Raw genomic sequence first — 16,462 nt, forward strand, 5'->3', positions numbered from 1 at the left:
TTTCAGTTTTCCCTTGGTCTAGCCAAGAACACAATCTCTCAAGTCAAAGACCCACCTATGGGCATGACTTATTCATGCAGGTGTGCAGTAATCTAAAAAAACTAATGATCAAACCCAAATTTTCCATTACTGCAGTAAACATTAAGACAGCAATTTTCCATATCCCTCTCCAAAGGGATCTTCCAGAACACCCACCCATGAGTCCACCAGCATTTGGTTCTCAGTTCCTTTCTGTGCTTGTTCTAGGACTCTGTTCTCCAGGCCATCCATCTGAGTAACCAGTCTCTACTTCTATCCAAACAGTCCAGCCTGCCAGCACAGGCTCTCTGGTTTTTCCAGCCTTCAGCAGTTGCTCAGGATGATCAGTAAGCTAACCTGCCCCCTCGATCTCCTAGCAATGCCTCACTATTTGTAATGAGGTCCTGCAGATGTTCCCACTCTCTGCAGCTTCCCTGTCTATCGCAGGCAGCTCTCACCCAATCCCTTCTTTACTGGCTGGCTCACCCAGCCTCCTCCACTGTAGGATTCATGTGCCTTCTTCTAAGCCCACTTAGGAGGCAACTAATCAACCACAGGTGCACTAGACCAAGTTCCCTCTTAAAGAAGCCAGTTACACTGTGACCTCAACTAATCCAACAGCCCCTCCAACCCAAAATGTTAAGCATTTAGCCTTCAGATAGGTAAAAAAGTAATGAATAAAGTAATTCCTAAAATTAGCACAGGTTTAAATATTTAAGGGGAACAAGAAGTCCTTGGAAACAGTGGCTTCATATAAAGTTTCAGTTCAACATGCGCATGTTACAATATTACGTTCATGACCATTTACTTGGGTAATGGGAAATTATGAAAGCTTCTACAATTATCTTGCCAGTCAAAAGTTGCTTTGTTAGGGTAAGGACTTCTCTATATGTGAAAGCTGCATAGTTGACATAAGGACCGATTTCAAAACCAATTTGGTTGAACTAGTGAAGGTGGTCATGTGGACTATTCTCAGTTTAAAGACAGGATTGTTTCAATTTGGCTTAAGTCAATTAGGAACAGTTTTAAGCTGAACACAAATAAGCATCTAAAGATGGGTTTACACCAGTTTATTTTTAAATTTAAAAGTTGTTAAAACTAATGCACTTTATATTTAGTCAAGTGCTAAAAGAAGGATGTATGAGAGAACACATTATGCCTTTATCATCTTTTACTCAGTGAAATGCTATCAGCAAAGACTAGGCACTTATATGAAGCCTGGTGTTCACTTCACACAATTACTCTATATGGGGCTGTCACCTTGGGAATATGATGGGCCTTGTAACTCAGGAAGTGTTAGGATGCTCTGGAATAGAACATGGAAAGGACATTAAGAAAGTGGGAGGTGGAGAGGCTGTTGACAGCTTAGGGTGGGTGTGGACAAACCCTTTTCACTGAAGCTTGGTGAGACTGCTCTATAAGGTCTCATTAAGATTGAATAAAGTTGTAGTCACTCCTCACTGGTCCACTTCCTCATATTTTACAAGGCATCATGTAAGTTTCCATTGGTCTGTTAGATTCCCTCTTCAAAAAGGGCATTAAGAATATCTGCTTGCTCACTTACAGTTACACAGACATACATACACTGGAATTAGTGTTTCAGACACAGAACTTTACCTGCTTTTTTGGTGTTCAGAAATAGTGTAGTGGTAGCTTTCTAACTTGTCTTCTCAAAATACTTTTCATGAGTGCTGAAACAAACCAGAAAGACAACCTTTAGTATTCCAAGCCAGCCAGAAGTTTTATTTTGAAGGACAGACCAGCACAGCAAAGGCTTACTCAGCTCCAGAGCATATTTTTAAAATGGGGCTATTAGGAATTCATTTCTAAGCAACACAAAAGTGAAATTTACTAAAAAAAGTATTTTATGCAGAACTACTGAAGAAATTCAGTTTTCTATACATTTCAAATGGTCTGATTTCTTAAATGTTCTGCAGTATTCTAGTAAATATAGAATTGAAGTGAAATTCAAATAGGAATTTTCATTCAAATGAGGAGTTATTTTTCAGTAACTCTTACATACCTTAACTTTGATATATAGTTTAGCATTTTAGGATTACTACTACATTTAAAGAAAAATTGAAGAATATTAAATACCACAAGATAGAGAGCTCTACAAACAGTTTCACATGATAAAACAGGAAAGAAACCTAGGTGTTATACACACACCTCAATGAGTCTTGCTCCAGAAGCAGATGAAGCCACTCTACTTTTGGAGTACAAGTCTGTTCTAGATATGGCCAGACTTTGATTGCATTTATCAACTGTAGAACATTTGCTCTCACCACCAATCTACACTTATGCAGTTTATATCTGGCTTTTAGTGCTGAGTAAACTCAATGTTTTCTAGCCAACACTGGCCCTCCCAGGCAGTTACAGTCTCACCTTATACAGCTGGCCATATATTGGATCTAGCAGACTTATAACTTCCAAACCTGTGTCATGGACTGACCATTACCTCCTGCATTTTGAGGTTGGGGTTTTGAGAGCTTGTTCTTTGAGGCTAATGTAAGCAGATTGTCAGAGCCTTCTAGAACACGAATTTTGTTTTGACAGACTGACTATTCTTGACTTGGTGGATTACAAGATGTTTATGCACTAGGTGGCCCTTAAGCATCCTCTTCTCTGGGCTTTTGTTCTCATAAAGCACCTTCACATGTAAATAACCTGCGACAAGTTAAACAAGATGGTAGATGAGAGTCAGTGGAGGAAATCTTGTGCTGAGGCAGATCAGTTGCAGAATAAAGTTCTCTTATATTGTGGCTGCACAAAAGGAAAATAAAAACCTCTTGCAGACAGCTCAATAGCAACCTCTGCTCAATGCACAGTTGTGGTCAAATAAAGGAAAAAAGCTGTTCAGTTATACAAGGAATGGGCTAGTGAATAATAGAGAATATGAAAATGCTGTTATATAAAGTTAATGTTGTGGCCTGATCTGGAAAACTGTGGGCAGTACTGCTCACCCTGTTTCAGAAAGGACACTGCAGAATTTAAGATGAGAGGGTAGACTAGGAACTTCTGTTCTCCCTGTCTCAAAAGGGGAGAAGGGACATTCAGTGAAATTAAAGTGTGAAATTCATCAGGTAAGAAAAGAATACTTTTTCCATACAATGTGTAATTAATCTGTGGAACTCATTTAGGTTAAGAACTTAATATTCAAAAAGGAACTGGACATTTAGTGGGAATATCAACATCCAGAGTGATCATTAATGACAAAAATTACATAAAATTTATTCTCTTCTACTACAGTATTTAAAACAGTATTATTAGAGATCTGGATGAGGCCTAATATGGCATCCTCCAAAGCCTCTCGTGCTTTCTGATGGATCTTAGGCCACGTCTACACTACCCGCCGGATAGCGATCGATCTATTGGGGATTGATTATCTCGTCTAGTGTAGACACGATAAATTGATCCCCAATCGCTCTGCTGTCAACTCTGGAACTCTACCACTGCAAGAGGCGGAAGCGGAGTCGACGGGGGAGCAGTGGCCGTTGATCCCGCGCCACGAGGACGCAAAGTAAGTGATTTTAAGTCAGTCAATCCAAGATATGTCGACTTCAGCTACGCTATTCTTGTAGCTGAAGTTGCATATCTTAGATCGATCCCCACCCCCAGTGTAGATCAGGCCTTAGGTCTATTCAGTATGGAAATTCCTTCTTTTCTGACACAATATTGGGCAGCAGATTTGTTCTGGGTCAGATTAACCCATGAGTTAAGCCAAACTACTTTTGCTCAGTAGCTTGTCCTTTCCTTCCTTGAACATATTACAGAACTGCCAATCAAATTTCCAGCGATGCAATTTAAAACATGAAGGATTTTATATTAGAGCTTAGATTGAAAATCTGGATGTCAAAAGGAAGAGAAAAAGGGGTAACCCCAAAGATGGGTATTTACACTCTGCACAGATCCAATACTACTTTGATTTTGTGTGATTATAATTTATTTCACCTATTAATTACAAGCATTGTTACATAGGAACTTAGTGTTAACTAGGAAGTGTAAATGTATTTATGCCTTGCACTCTGTAAAGCTCTGGCCAATCATTTCATCACTGACTGAGAAGCTTGAATTTCTACTCAGTGGAACTGCTGACCACAATACCAATAGCATAAGCATGCCTGCATGTTAAAGGAACTAGTGGAAAATTTCACAGGCTGACATCCAGAATGTCTGTGGTTCCTTTTCCTATCTCTCTTCCTATAAAGTATTAGGAGACCAGGACCTCAAATCTATTCTTTGTGAATCTTGGAAATTTCCACTGCTTCAGAGATCTATAAAAAATTCTCAAAACTAAAGCCCAACCAACTCTAGAGTTCTGACTTGACAGAACCCATAATTTAAACAAGTTTTTTTGGGATAAAAGCATCGCCAATAGCAATAAAAATCCAGAGAACTGAACCAGAATGAGAGAAGTGTTACATAGCCATTTTGAAACACATGCCACATTGGGGAGGGAGATAGTAAATTAATTTGAAATCCAGATAAGTATGTATATTTTGAAGGGACTTTCAAAATGATATAGAACCCTTGGAAGCTCACCTAGTACAGCTGTGTACACAAAACTAGATCGAATAAAGCAAACTGCTCAATACAATATAAGTCTACTAGTTCAGCCTTGAATATCCTTCTTTCCCTTAATAAGGACATTCTTTATATTTATTAAAGAGAAGAGGGTAACTTTGTAAAGTGCTGTTTTGGACTTCATTTCCCTGATTTAGAGCCATGTTTTATCAATAAGATCCAGGCCAACAAATGATATTTATATTTATATTAGACCAAATTTTAAAAAAATCCTTAATTATGTTCTTAAGAAAGCTGTTTCAGATGAGAAGTTTTAATTACAAACCAAGGCTTTTAAACAAGCTTGAACATAAATAGCTGTATGTCATTGGTTTACAAATGAAGAAAGCAGTATACCAGTGCATGATGCCATGTAATGTTCCTAGCATCTAAACAAGATTTTTAGGTTATGTTTCCTCCCTTTATACTTTGTTTTAAAAATGTTACCTATTTTAAACAAGACTAATTTTAGCCTGCTCAAAATTATACATCTGCAATTATAGATTTTAAAAACTGATTCTGATTAAAGTAGAAAGTTTTAAAATTAGAGGATTGCAAATATAGTAATCACCAAGTTATGTACATGCCAACACCAGTTACTGAAAAATACTCAAAGTAGAATCTCTTTATTTTGCAGACTTCATAAACTGCATAAAAGTTGATGACCTCACCTCCCAGATATTAGATACAGTAAGAGCTGCATTAAGATTTTGTATTTTGTTAAAAACACCATATTGAATGTAGGCCTATAGTTCCTATACAAAGTGCACTATACTGAATGTAGTAGTATACTCTGATGGCCGAAGTTGGACAGCAATTGACAGTTACATCGTGATGCTGTCTTTGCTTTTGTACTGTGTTTGAATTCAGTTTGAAGAGTAAGGCCACAATTGTTCTCCCCAGCCATTCCATTGTGTTGGAAGGATAAATGCATTGGGGGCAGGGGAGAAGATCAGAAGAGAAAGGACGCAGAATATTCAACATACATAACAGCAATGCATTTGTACCATCTACTTAAAAAAAAGTTAAGGCTAGAAAGGACCTCACGAAGCTTTACCTCTGAATTGGACAAAGCCTTCTGTATTACTACTCCAATATGCAAGCACTACAGAGAATGTGTCTCCCTGGTGTGGAAAGACTGTCCAAAAGTACATCCCCAGAGGTATCAGACACACATACATGGCTTTCACAACAGACAAGCCAACAAGATTAAAATTATTTGATTTGGATCCCTTTGGTGAAAAAAAGCTATTAGACTCAGCAAAATGCTTATGAGAGATTGGAAAGGAGCAGCTGGAGAGAGAGAGAGCTGACAAACAAACCCTGTGCCATAACAGCAAACAAAAAAACATGACAGTCCCTCTTCCCTCCCACCCCATCCCTGGTCACAAACTGATGCATTATAGCCCAAGTACATTCCCATAGTCTCTCCCAACCAAGTCACATACCAACTCATTCTAAACAGTAAACCACAAAATAAAGAATAGAACGAAACAAGCAAAACTTTGCATACTCCCTAGAGAGGGCAAAGTCCACAATGAGCAGCTTAACACTGAAGAACTGAACATAGCCATAAAAACCCTAATTGTGGGAAGCAACTACTATGTATCTAATGAACTATTACCACACTTATTTTTTTTTGGGGGGGGGGGGGGGAGGGGGAGGAGTACCACAGAAGTGGTTTCTTGACTTTAACTCTAGGATGGAGACAATGAAACACTCAGGCGCACCAAAGTGGTTGCTCTGCTCAATTCCAGAGTTACCATCCAACATCTTTACTCTGCTTAACCTACTAGCTATGTGAGCAGGTGATAATGGTAGCCTAGCACCAATATTAGAAGGGCAGCTGATGACCAAGCCAATTTCTGCCCAGGATATTCACGTGGTCAAGTTGTAAGCTTAAGTCAATTTATTGAAGATGGCTTCAGAACCAGCACAAATACATGGGCTGTGTTTGTTAATCTATGGATTGCCTAGAACAGAAAACCTTAGAATATCGATAGAAATAAACAATGATTTTTGAGAAATGGCAAGATGGTCCAAGGTATTTCCTCCCTGCTCAAGAATCTATTTGTAGACTTGTCTGACCATCCATCCTGACAACATACTCAATTGAATGGACTGATCCAAGGCTGTTTAATGTCTACGCAAGTTAACCAGAATCTAACATGTAAAGATTAAATTTATGCAGATAATCAAATCTTTGAGGACACTGAGCACACTTAACTAGCTCCCCGAGTATACTTGGAAAATACCATTGCACTTCATACCTGAATGTCAACCCTTGCAACATAAGCAAGCCAAGCAAAAACTTCAAATAGCACAGGTTGGTACAATCCTTGTACTACAGTCATCTGTTGTATCATAGGGTCACATTAAATAGAACACTGACATTCAAAGAGCATGTCAAGAAGCTGAAAAAGAAAGTGAACTCCAGGAATTATATACTTCAGCAACTGACCAATACAAAATGGGGAGATGATCCCAAAACACAGAGCAACCAGTCATGCCCCGTGTTACTCAGTTGCAGAGTACTGTGCCCCTATATGGTCAAACTCAAGCCAGGTACACAAAACTGATATTGAAATCAATCCTGCAGGGCTATCAGAGGGAAGCCAACTCCCACATCACCACTATAGTACTTGGCTGGGATTGCGCCTCCATCAGCAAGGGAGGATGCCTTCAGTTTAAGACAAAAACAGGTACATGAGCCAATACATCCACTGTGTGGACACATTCCACCATCTGAGAGAAGGAAGTCCAGAAAGTACTTCACCTCAGTAAAGTCTTTGTAGCTTTCCACATTGTATTTTGAGGAAAGCTGCAGAGTAACAAAATGGTGAGAAATCATCCTGGAGAACCTGGTTCCTTCAGAACAATTCCCTGCAAGCACTGAACTCTAACGAAAACACTACTGTACTCTAAATCAAGCAAGAGCCGCAGTGTCAAAGACTGAGGACGATGAGACCAAGAGAAAGCTGAGGAACCCCAAATATGAATGTGGAAAGCTTAAGTAAACATTTGAATGTTGTTTGATGCAGTGCCTCTAACATCCTGAGCTCTAAAAGAACTATTGGAGGTGAGCGACAGCACCAGGTCTTGGCTGCAGTTTTGGAGCAATAAGCTAGGATGATCTATAGTCCAACTCCCTGCACTTAGAGCCAAGTACACCTAGATCATCCCTGACAACAAGTTTCTTTTGAGAACTGGACAGTTAATAAAGTATGCAGTGTGATTTGTTTATACTCTGCTACCTACACCTACCACCCAGGGAAAGGAGAAAACTTTTAACTAACAGTTTACCACCAATTACAGTGGGAAGTTTAAAATACTGATGACAGAGCACTTACTGTTATCTAATTTAAGATTAGTACCTCTACAGTTAGCAGACTATTAAAAATGCTGCATAGCAGTACTACTTTGTGGTGTATACAGTCTCAATTTTAATTTTTTCAATATTCATATTATACCCTTCCTGACATTGACTACATTTCTGCAATCACTAAATAAATGTGCAAAAAGAAAAGGAGTACTTGTGGCACCTTAGAGACTATCAAATTTGAGCATAAGCTTTCGTGAGCTACAGCTCACTTCATTGGATGCATGCAGTGGAAAATACAGTGGGAAGATTTATATATACACAGAGAACATGAAACAATGGGTGTTACCATACACACTGTAACGAGAGTGATCAGGTAAGGTGAGCTATTACCAGCAGAGGAGAGAGAGAGAGAACCCCCCCCCCCACCACCACCTTTTGTAGTGATAATCAAGGTGAGCCATTTCCAGCAGTTGACAAGAACATGTGAGGAAGGGGGGGGGGGGGGAGGAGAGGAGAAACATATGGAAATAGAATTTAGTAGTCTCTTGGAGTCTGTTTTTGAAGCTTTTTTGTTGTAATATTGCTGCTTTTAGGTCTGCAATCGAGTGACCAGAGAGAGATTGAAGTGTTCTTTGACTGGTTTTTTTAAAAAGGTTCTAATTCTTGACATCCGATTTGTGTTCATTTATTTTTACGTACAGAGACTCTCCAGTTTGGCCAATGTACATGGCAGAGGAGCATTGCTGGCACATGATGGTGCATATCACATTGGTAGATGTGCAGGTGAATGAGCCTCTGATAGTGTGGCTGATGTTATTAGGCCCTATGATGGTGTCCCCTAAATAGATATGTGGGCACAGTTGGCAATGGGCTTTGTTGCAACGGCTAGTGGTGTTCTGTTGTTTTCTTTGTTGGGCCTGTCCTGTAGTAGGTGACTTCTGGGTACTCTTCTGGCTCTGTCAATCTGTTTCTTCACTTCAGCAGGTGGATACTGTAGTTGTAAGAATGCTTGATAGAGATCTTGTCCGTGTTTGTCTCTGCCTGAGGGGTTGGAGCAAATGTGGTTTTATTGCAGAGTTTGGCTGTACACAATGGATTGTGTGGTCTGGTTGAAAGCTGGAGGCATGTAGGTAAGTATAGTGGTCAGTAGGTTTCTGTTATAGGGTGGTGGTTATGTGACCGTCACTTATTAGCACAGTAGTGTCCAGGAAGCGGATCTCTTGTGTGGTCTGGTCAAGTCTGAGGTTGATGGGGGGGAATGGAAATTGTTGAAATCATGGGGACAGGCTCAACAAAGAAAACAGAATGCCACTAGCCGTCACCTTCAGCCCCCAACTAAAACCTCTCCAACACATCAAAGACCTACAGCCTATCCTAAAGGACGACCCATCACGCTCACAGATCTGGGGAGACAGGCTAGTCCTTGCTTACAGGCAGCTCCCCACCAACCTGAAGCAAATACTCACCAGCAACCACACACCAACAACACTAACCCAGGAACCTATCCTTGCAACAAAGCCTGTTGCCAACTGTGTCCACATATCTATTTAGGGGACACCATCATAGGGCCTAATCGCAGAGGCTCATTCACCTGCACATCCACCAATGTGATATGTGCCATCATGTGCCAACAATGCCCCTCTGCCATGTACACCGGCTAAACCGGAGAGTCTCTATGCAAAAATAAATGGACACAAATCAGACATCAAGAATTATAACATTTAAAAAACCAGTCGAAGAACACTTCAATCTCTCTGGTCACTTGATTACAGACCTAAAAGCAGCAACATTACAACAAACAAACTTCAAAAACAGACTCCAGTGAGAGACTGCTAAATCAGAATTAATTTGCAAACTGGACACCATTAACTTAGGCTTGAATAAAGACTGGGAGTGGATGTGTCATTACACAAAGTAAAACTATTGCCCCATGCTTATTCCCCTCCCCCCCCTTACTGTTCCTCACATGTTCTTGTCAACTGCTGGAAATGGCCCACCTTGATCACCACTACAAAAAGTGGGGGGTTTTGTGTTTTCCCCTCTCTCGATCTCTCCCTCCTCCCCTACCCCCTGCTGATAATAGCTCACCTTACAGTGTGTATGGTAACACCCATTGTTTCATGTTCTCTGTGTATATAAAATCTCCCCACTGTTTTTCCACTGCATGCATCTGATGAAGTGAGCTGTAGCTCATGAAAGCTTATGCTCAAATAAATTTGTTAGTCTCTAAGGTGCCACAAGAACTCCTTTTCTTTTTGCGAATACAGACTAACACAGCTGCTACTCTGAAATCTGTCATAAAATAAATGTGATTTGTCTCTATTAACAAGAGCCCTCCAAAAAGAATTACCAAATATTTTCCTCAAATCCTTGTCAGCTCAATTATTGAGTCAGAGATAGCATTAGGGAGACAGTGTTTTTGACTAGTACTGGCAGTCATAAAAGTTAAACAAGAAGTGTGTCAATCAACTTTCTATCAAGTTAGTTCACAAGCCATCTTGTCACCAGGCTTTTGGGGCTGAATCAGCACTGGAAGCTGCACTTGACTTTACACCATTATCTGAATGTAAACAGCTAAGCTCATTCAATATTTGGCCAATGGAACTGAATAACAGAGCTTTAGACCCAGGTAGTGTTTAGACTCCTCTCCAGACCTCAAGTGCTATTTGACAAGCAGTTCTTGGGGCAGTTTTCCCCCTCAATTTAAAGTTTCTAAAAAAGAAAATCTGCTTTTGACACATGCAGATCTTAAAGAAATTTAGGAAGACCATTATTGTGTCTACATATATTAGGAGAAGTCATAGCATGACCATATTGTTTTAGAATTTAAAAATATATTACATGGTCCTGCAGTAGTGTTCGCTACTGCATTTGCAGGAGTATCAATTACACTTAATTAGAATTACTTGTTTTCAGTAGCTTATGAACAGATATAAAACTATCCACAGTAGTGATGTGGTGGATGCTTTACGTTTTAAGCAAGTAAAATTAAAAGCAATAACAACCTGATACTAATGGCCATAGAGCTCCCCGCTTCCCTGACACAGCTTCTACATTTGTTTATATTACTATTTTCCGATTTGTAAGCACTAAAATACAACTGCAAGCTTCCTGCCCACTACTTTAGACACAATTCTCAGGATTTTTGTTTGTTTTCAGTTGTAAATTTAAGTATTCATTCTGTATGTATATAACAAAGTTACTGTAACTACAAAGTCCAAGTGGATAACACCATCTATCCTATGTCAACAGCTACAGATATGGGCAATCCAGAGAGCTCCTCTGCAGTTTTTACTTGGATTTAAATTTTTAGAAACCTTCAGAACTCAGTGTTCATTCTTCTTAGGATTGATAAACTTTCAGAACAGTGCTTGAACTGCCTTGAAATTCCCTCTCAGATTTTCCCTTCATGGAAAAACTACCTTAAAAGAATGATTTCCAAAGTGACTTGTTAAAACACCATATCCAATGATAATCTCTAGTGTTTACTAACCATTCTCAGAATTGCTGCCTCTTAAGTCTCAGGGAAAGGTTTTCACCTAGGGAAGAAAAGTATCCCATTACAAGGACATCTTAATGAGACAAAATGTGTTCTGCAATTTGTACAAGTTTAGAGCAGGGAAACAGTTTCATGATAAAATCATGAGAGCTGACAATGCTACATTTAAGTGTCTCAGTTTGGTGTTTTTCTTAAAAGAAAGCTGCTAGAAGCATCATCGGAGAATGCCAGATTTCATTAAAAACAATAAATTGTAACCCTCCTGGTTGCAGAAACAAGCTTGAGCACATGAATCCTAAAGTCTCAACACAAGACAAATCTTTTTTTAAAAATGCTTGGGTTTAGCAATACTGGATATTTTCTAGATGTTTTGACATATTGAAACATTGAGAGGAGTTTAGTTGGAATTCTCCACAAATGGACAATATTTTATATTTTGTAGATGTTGCTATCCCTTGCCCACTTATGCCCCTTCAAATAAGCTTTAGAGCAGGGGTGGGCACACTACATCCTGGGGGCTGCATCCAGCCCTCAAGCTTCTGCTGGGAAACGGAGTCAGAGGCTTGTGCTTGGCAGCTCCTGGAAGCAGCGGCACATCCCCCCTCCAGCGCCTATGCGTTTGGGCCATCAGGGGGCTCCGCACACTGCCCCCACCCCAAGAGCTGCTCCCACAGCTCCCATCGGCCAGCAAACAGGGCCAATGGGAGCTGCAGGGGCGGTACCTGAAGGGGCAGTATGCAGAGCCACCTGGCCATGCCTCCGTGTAGGAGCCAGAGGGAGGACATGCTGCTGCTTCTGGGAGCTGCCTGAGGTAAGCACCGCTTGGAGCCTGCGCCTTGACCCCCTCTTGTGCCCCAACCCTTTTCCCCACCCCTTCTCCCATCAGCATAGGTACCTCACCTACCTGAGAGACGGTCGCAAGATCAACAGGAAAATTCACTGGAGGTTAGGAGGGATGCATTCTAGTTTGGACCTATCAGCTTAGGTAGCTTCTTCACTGAAGTTCTACGGCAGCACAGCTACACTGCAGCAGCATTTTGGTTTAACTGCCTTTAACGTAATCTAATTGCTGGTTTAGACAGCACTAGGTTGATGGGAGAATTCTCTCATTGATCTAGCTACCGCCTCTTGGAGAGGTGTATCATGGATGTTGATGGGAGAATCCCTCCCATTGGTATAGTTAGTGTCTTCACTAAAGTGCTGCTGCAGCATTTTAAGCTTAGATAAACCCCAAGTTTAAGCACATTAAGACTCAAACTCCAGCAAACCAAGACCACTTCACTCCTGAATTAAGCATGTTAATCTCCCTTGTGGATGCTCTAATTTCACATCTTTAGTTAACATCTTAACTTTCCTGAGTGCCCCATCAGATATGGCCTCAGCAGAGTTAAGCAGACTGTCACAGACTGGTGAAAAGATTGTTCAAAGATATGGGAACATAAGAAACTGGTCAAACTCTTTCGTCTTTCCCTATGCTTTTTCAGTCATTGATCCCCAACATGCCTCTGGTAAAGTCAGGGCAAAGCTGCCATATAGTTTAGACACTTAGACAAATCCCGCTGGAGACTTATTTAGGACAACTCCTTTCTCATGATCTAGACCAACCTGAACCCAAATCTTTGTTTAGCAGATTAAAAATATTAAAGATTTTCAGAGCAAGGATTGAATTTAGCATTTTTAAGATTGGGAAAAAAAACACTTTTAAAACTAAATTTAAGACCACTGGAAGAGTTAAGTCATGCCACTACCTGTGCTTAAAGTGATATTCTCTAAGGCAATCCATTAAGTAGGCTTTACAGAAGGGTAACACTGTGCAAGTTAGTGAGAATGGTTTCACAAACAAGTTAATAGTATTGACTAGTAGAATAGTTCCTTAAAGGTTTCTTGAATTTAGTAGGCATATGAAAAAGCATGAAATGTTCTCTTCTGCATTGTGAAATGTCAATATTAAAACCATCAGTAGTCATTTTGTATGTTTAACAAAGAATTTCTTTAACACTACACTAATTAGATTGAAATCAAGTTCATTTAATTTTGTCTACCTTTTAAAAAGTCAGTTTATTGATAACTGTTGTCAAATTACATAAAAGTAAATCCATTCTTGAAACTCTTCCATTTTAAATTAAGCAAGATATTTGGAGAGAATTGCATAAGCTTTCCATTTTTTAAGTGGGGGAAAAAGCCATTCAACGCACCTTTGTTTAGTTATTTGGAATATAATCTGTAGCAGACATTTGATGTACAAGATGAAATTGAGAATTTACATATAATGATAGTTTTCAGAGTTGCACCTCAATACAGTATTCAAGTTGAAATCAATAGATTTAAAAAGTGTAAAAATGAACAGGCGGGTCTTATCAATAGGCATTGTCTCCAGAAATCAGCTTTAAGGACTCCCTTCCATTCTCTTATATACTCTATGTCCATTATTTTTCTAGTTTAAACCATTTCGTTTCCCTCCTTAGGCCTTGGTCATTTTTTATTTTTTTTTTAAATCTCTGCAATGAAATTTCTCCTGCAGCTTATACCAACACAAGGTGCGATGCAGGATATTTTGCAATCATAACATCTTTGATTACTGTTCATTTAAACGCAGAACCCGAAGCAACCTCCAGTGTCAGACTACAGTTTCCTATATCATCTTACATAGAAAATTTAGGTAGCCTGAGTGTCTTCCTTTGCTGAAGCCTCAGTTTGTTTTCTCATACAGCAGTAACACAAAAATCAGTAAGATAAAGGTTTGTCTTGTAAAGTGCTCCTCTAGTTCAGCATGACTATAAAAAGGCATAGGACTCTAAGAGAGAATATTCTATTGTGGTCAAGCTCTTTCTTCTCCCATCCTGACTTTTCTCTTAGCTGTACAGTGGGTGCCAGATAAGTGATATGCACTGATGAAGTGAGCTGTAGCTCACGAAAGCTTATGCTCAAATAAATTTGTTAGTCTAAGGTGTCACAAGTACTACTTTTCTTTTTGCAAATACAGACTAACATGGCTGCTGCTCTGAACCTGAAAACATTAATATACATTAATATAGCCACAGACAGTATATGTTATATCTTCCTATTAAAAAATAGGAACCTAGACTTCAAGATAAAGCAAGGCTGGAAGCAGCACTTTTGCACTAAGTAGTTGCTTGTTGTTCAATACTGCATATTTCTCAGGTGTGGTGGTTGAGAGAGTTTCTTGGTGGAATTTTTTTTTTTTAATTAGTCTACCACCACTCTCACCTTTAACCTCATATTCCTGCAGCAAAGGTGCTGGTATTTACCTTCCTGTTTATTTACATTAACAGGAGAACAATGTTAACTGTAGCAATGAGGGGCTGAATGATATGCAGAAGCTAAAGCTTATGCTCAGATAAATTTGTTAGCCTCTAAGGTGCCACAAGTACTCCTTTTCTTTTTGCGGATATAGACTAATACAGCTGCTACTCTGAAATCCATCACTAGTTATTGACTATTAAGGAGTACTGTAATGTTCATATCAGACACTTTCTAGTGAAAGTCTTGTTTGTTTTTCGCACCCTCTAAACACAATATATTACACATTGTGGCTATCTGCAGTACCAAAGAAAACCCAAACCCAGAATGAAAGCATCTTTGTGTCATGTACAGCAAAGACACCATCAATACTAAGTACACTTCATATTAAAATGTATGATTTAACAAATTTAAAAAAAATTCTATTTGAAGTTTTTGGGGCTGAGCAGTACTATAAAATGGACAAGTGTCTATACAGTTTTGTCTAAAGATCCACTTCAATTTTAGCCAGGATACCATTTTCTTTCTGTATTAACTTTTAGACAAAAGTATGCATACATTAAATTGAACTTCCTTCTAACAGTTTAAAAGGGAAGGAGGAGCCATCTGAATGAACAAAAATAGCTTTAAAGGCTATTTTAATTGATGGAGTTGGCAGAGTAAAGTGCGGAGCTTTAGGAAGCAACAGCTTCCACCACACTGAAAAGCAGCAGCAAGACTAAGCAAGCACAGAATGAATAGGGCACTGGAATTATTTCAGCCTCAGACAGCACCGCACAGAGCCAAGCACACCAGTAGCCCACCACCACCACCCTTAGCCTTCTAGCCATTACACTGTTACCTCACGACACCGGAAGCTGCTTCTTGCCTCCATCTCCCAACACCATACACTCACCACGGTTATGAGGCAGAAGAGGACAAGACAGACACGGAAATCACCTCAAATTGCCAATCCCTCCCATCCATTCCAGTGTTTCCCGAGGGAGACGACAACGACTAGACGCCACGCTTGAAACTTACCAAAACAACAAGGGCTTTGAAATCATCTCACATCCAGACGGGCCCCCGGCCCCCACCCACCGAGCCCTATTCATCCCAGTTTACCTCAAGTAATTCACCGCCCCCCACTCAGCGGAGACGAGCAGAGAAATCCCCGAGCACTCCTGTAGTTTCGGCTGTCCCCAAAAGGGGCCCTCACCCAAATTGCCAGGGCGTGTACTGATCAGGGACAGGGATTTGGGGAGTCCCTCTATCTCCGGGCCCCACAGCCTCTACTGCGGGCTAAGGGAGCGCCCTCCCTGCCACACAAACACACCCCTCAAACTTCTCCTGGCAAGGGGAGGGAGAGCGCGCTCGGACCCGCGGGTTTAGCAATCCCTCAGCCCCCCAAAACGAGAAGCGCCCTCCACCCCAGCCACCAAGGGAAGCACGCCCAGCACAGGGGCTAGAGGCGCCCCGCAGCCCCTCGCCCCCACACTGTTACCTCCCCTCCCAAGCAACAGTCCTGCCCTGCCACCGGCCCCCCAGATCTGGAAGCGGAGGAGAAAGAGCGAGGACTCAACCCCCCACCCCTGCTGTGACCTTTCGCCCCCGCGCCGTACCCACCAGGGAAGGGAGCCAGAGCTCGCTAGCGTCTCCTTCTCCCTAAGCCCCCCGCACTCAGCTCCTCGCCGCCATTTTCCTCCTTGCCTGAGTTTAAATAGGAACCAGCCTCTCCGAGAGCCGCCGCCAGCCACAGCCGGACTCAGCCCGGCCACCGCGGTGCATTATGGGATGTGTAGTTCCGACGCGCGCCGGAT

At 40.8% G+C, this 16,462-nt stretch overlaps 1 protein-coding gene across 14 annotated transcripts in view; it reads right to left on the minus strand.

Moving 5' to 3' along the window:
* The window catches only part of NCOA3 (nuclear receptor coactivator 3), a 170,185-nt gene extending 153,743 nt beyond the window's left edge, over nt 1-16,442 (minus strand). For 9 of the 14 annotated variants that reach the window (XM_073309495.2, XM_073309499.2, XM_073309498.2 and 6 more), the window contains exons 1-3: nt 16,269-16,439; nt 11,397-11,442; nt 1,636-1,709 (exon numbers count right to left, since the gene is read on the minus strand). The gene's annotated coding sequence lies outside the window, so the exon portion shown is untranslated. Of the gene's footprint in view, nt 1-1,635; nt 1,710-11,396; nt 11,443-16,268 lie in introns of all 14 variants that reach the window. The other 5 variants (XM_078848167.1, XM_078848168.1, XM_078848172.1 and 2 more) reach the window with 4 other exon arrangements.
* Between the last annotated feature and the right edge of the window lie 20 nt (nt 16,443-16,462).

Source organism: Lepidochelys kempii, chromosome 13 (genome assembly GCF_965140285.1).
Source record: "Lepidochelys kempii isolate rLepKem1 chromosome 13, rLepKem1.hap1, whole genome shotgun sequence".
NCBI classification, from domain to species: Eukaryota; Metazoa; Chordata; order Testudines; family Cheloniidae; genus Lepidochelys; species Lepidochelys kempii.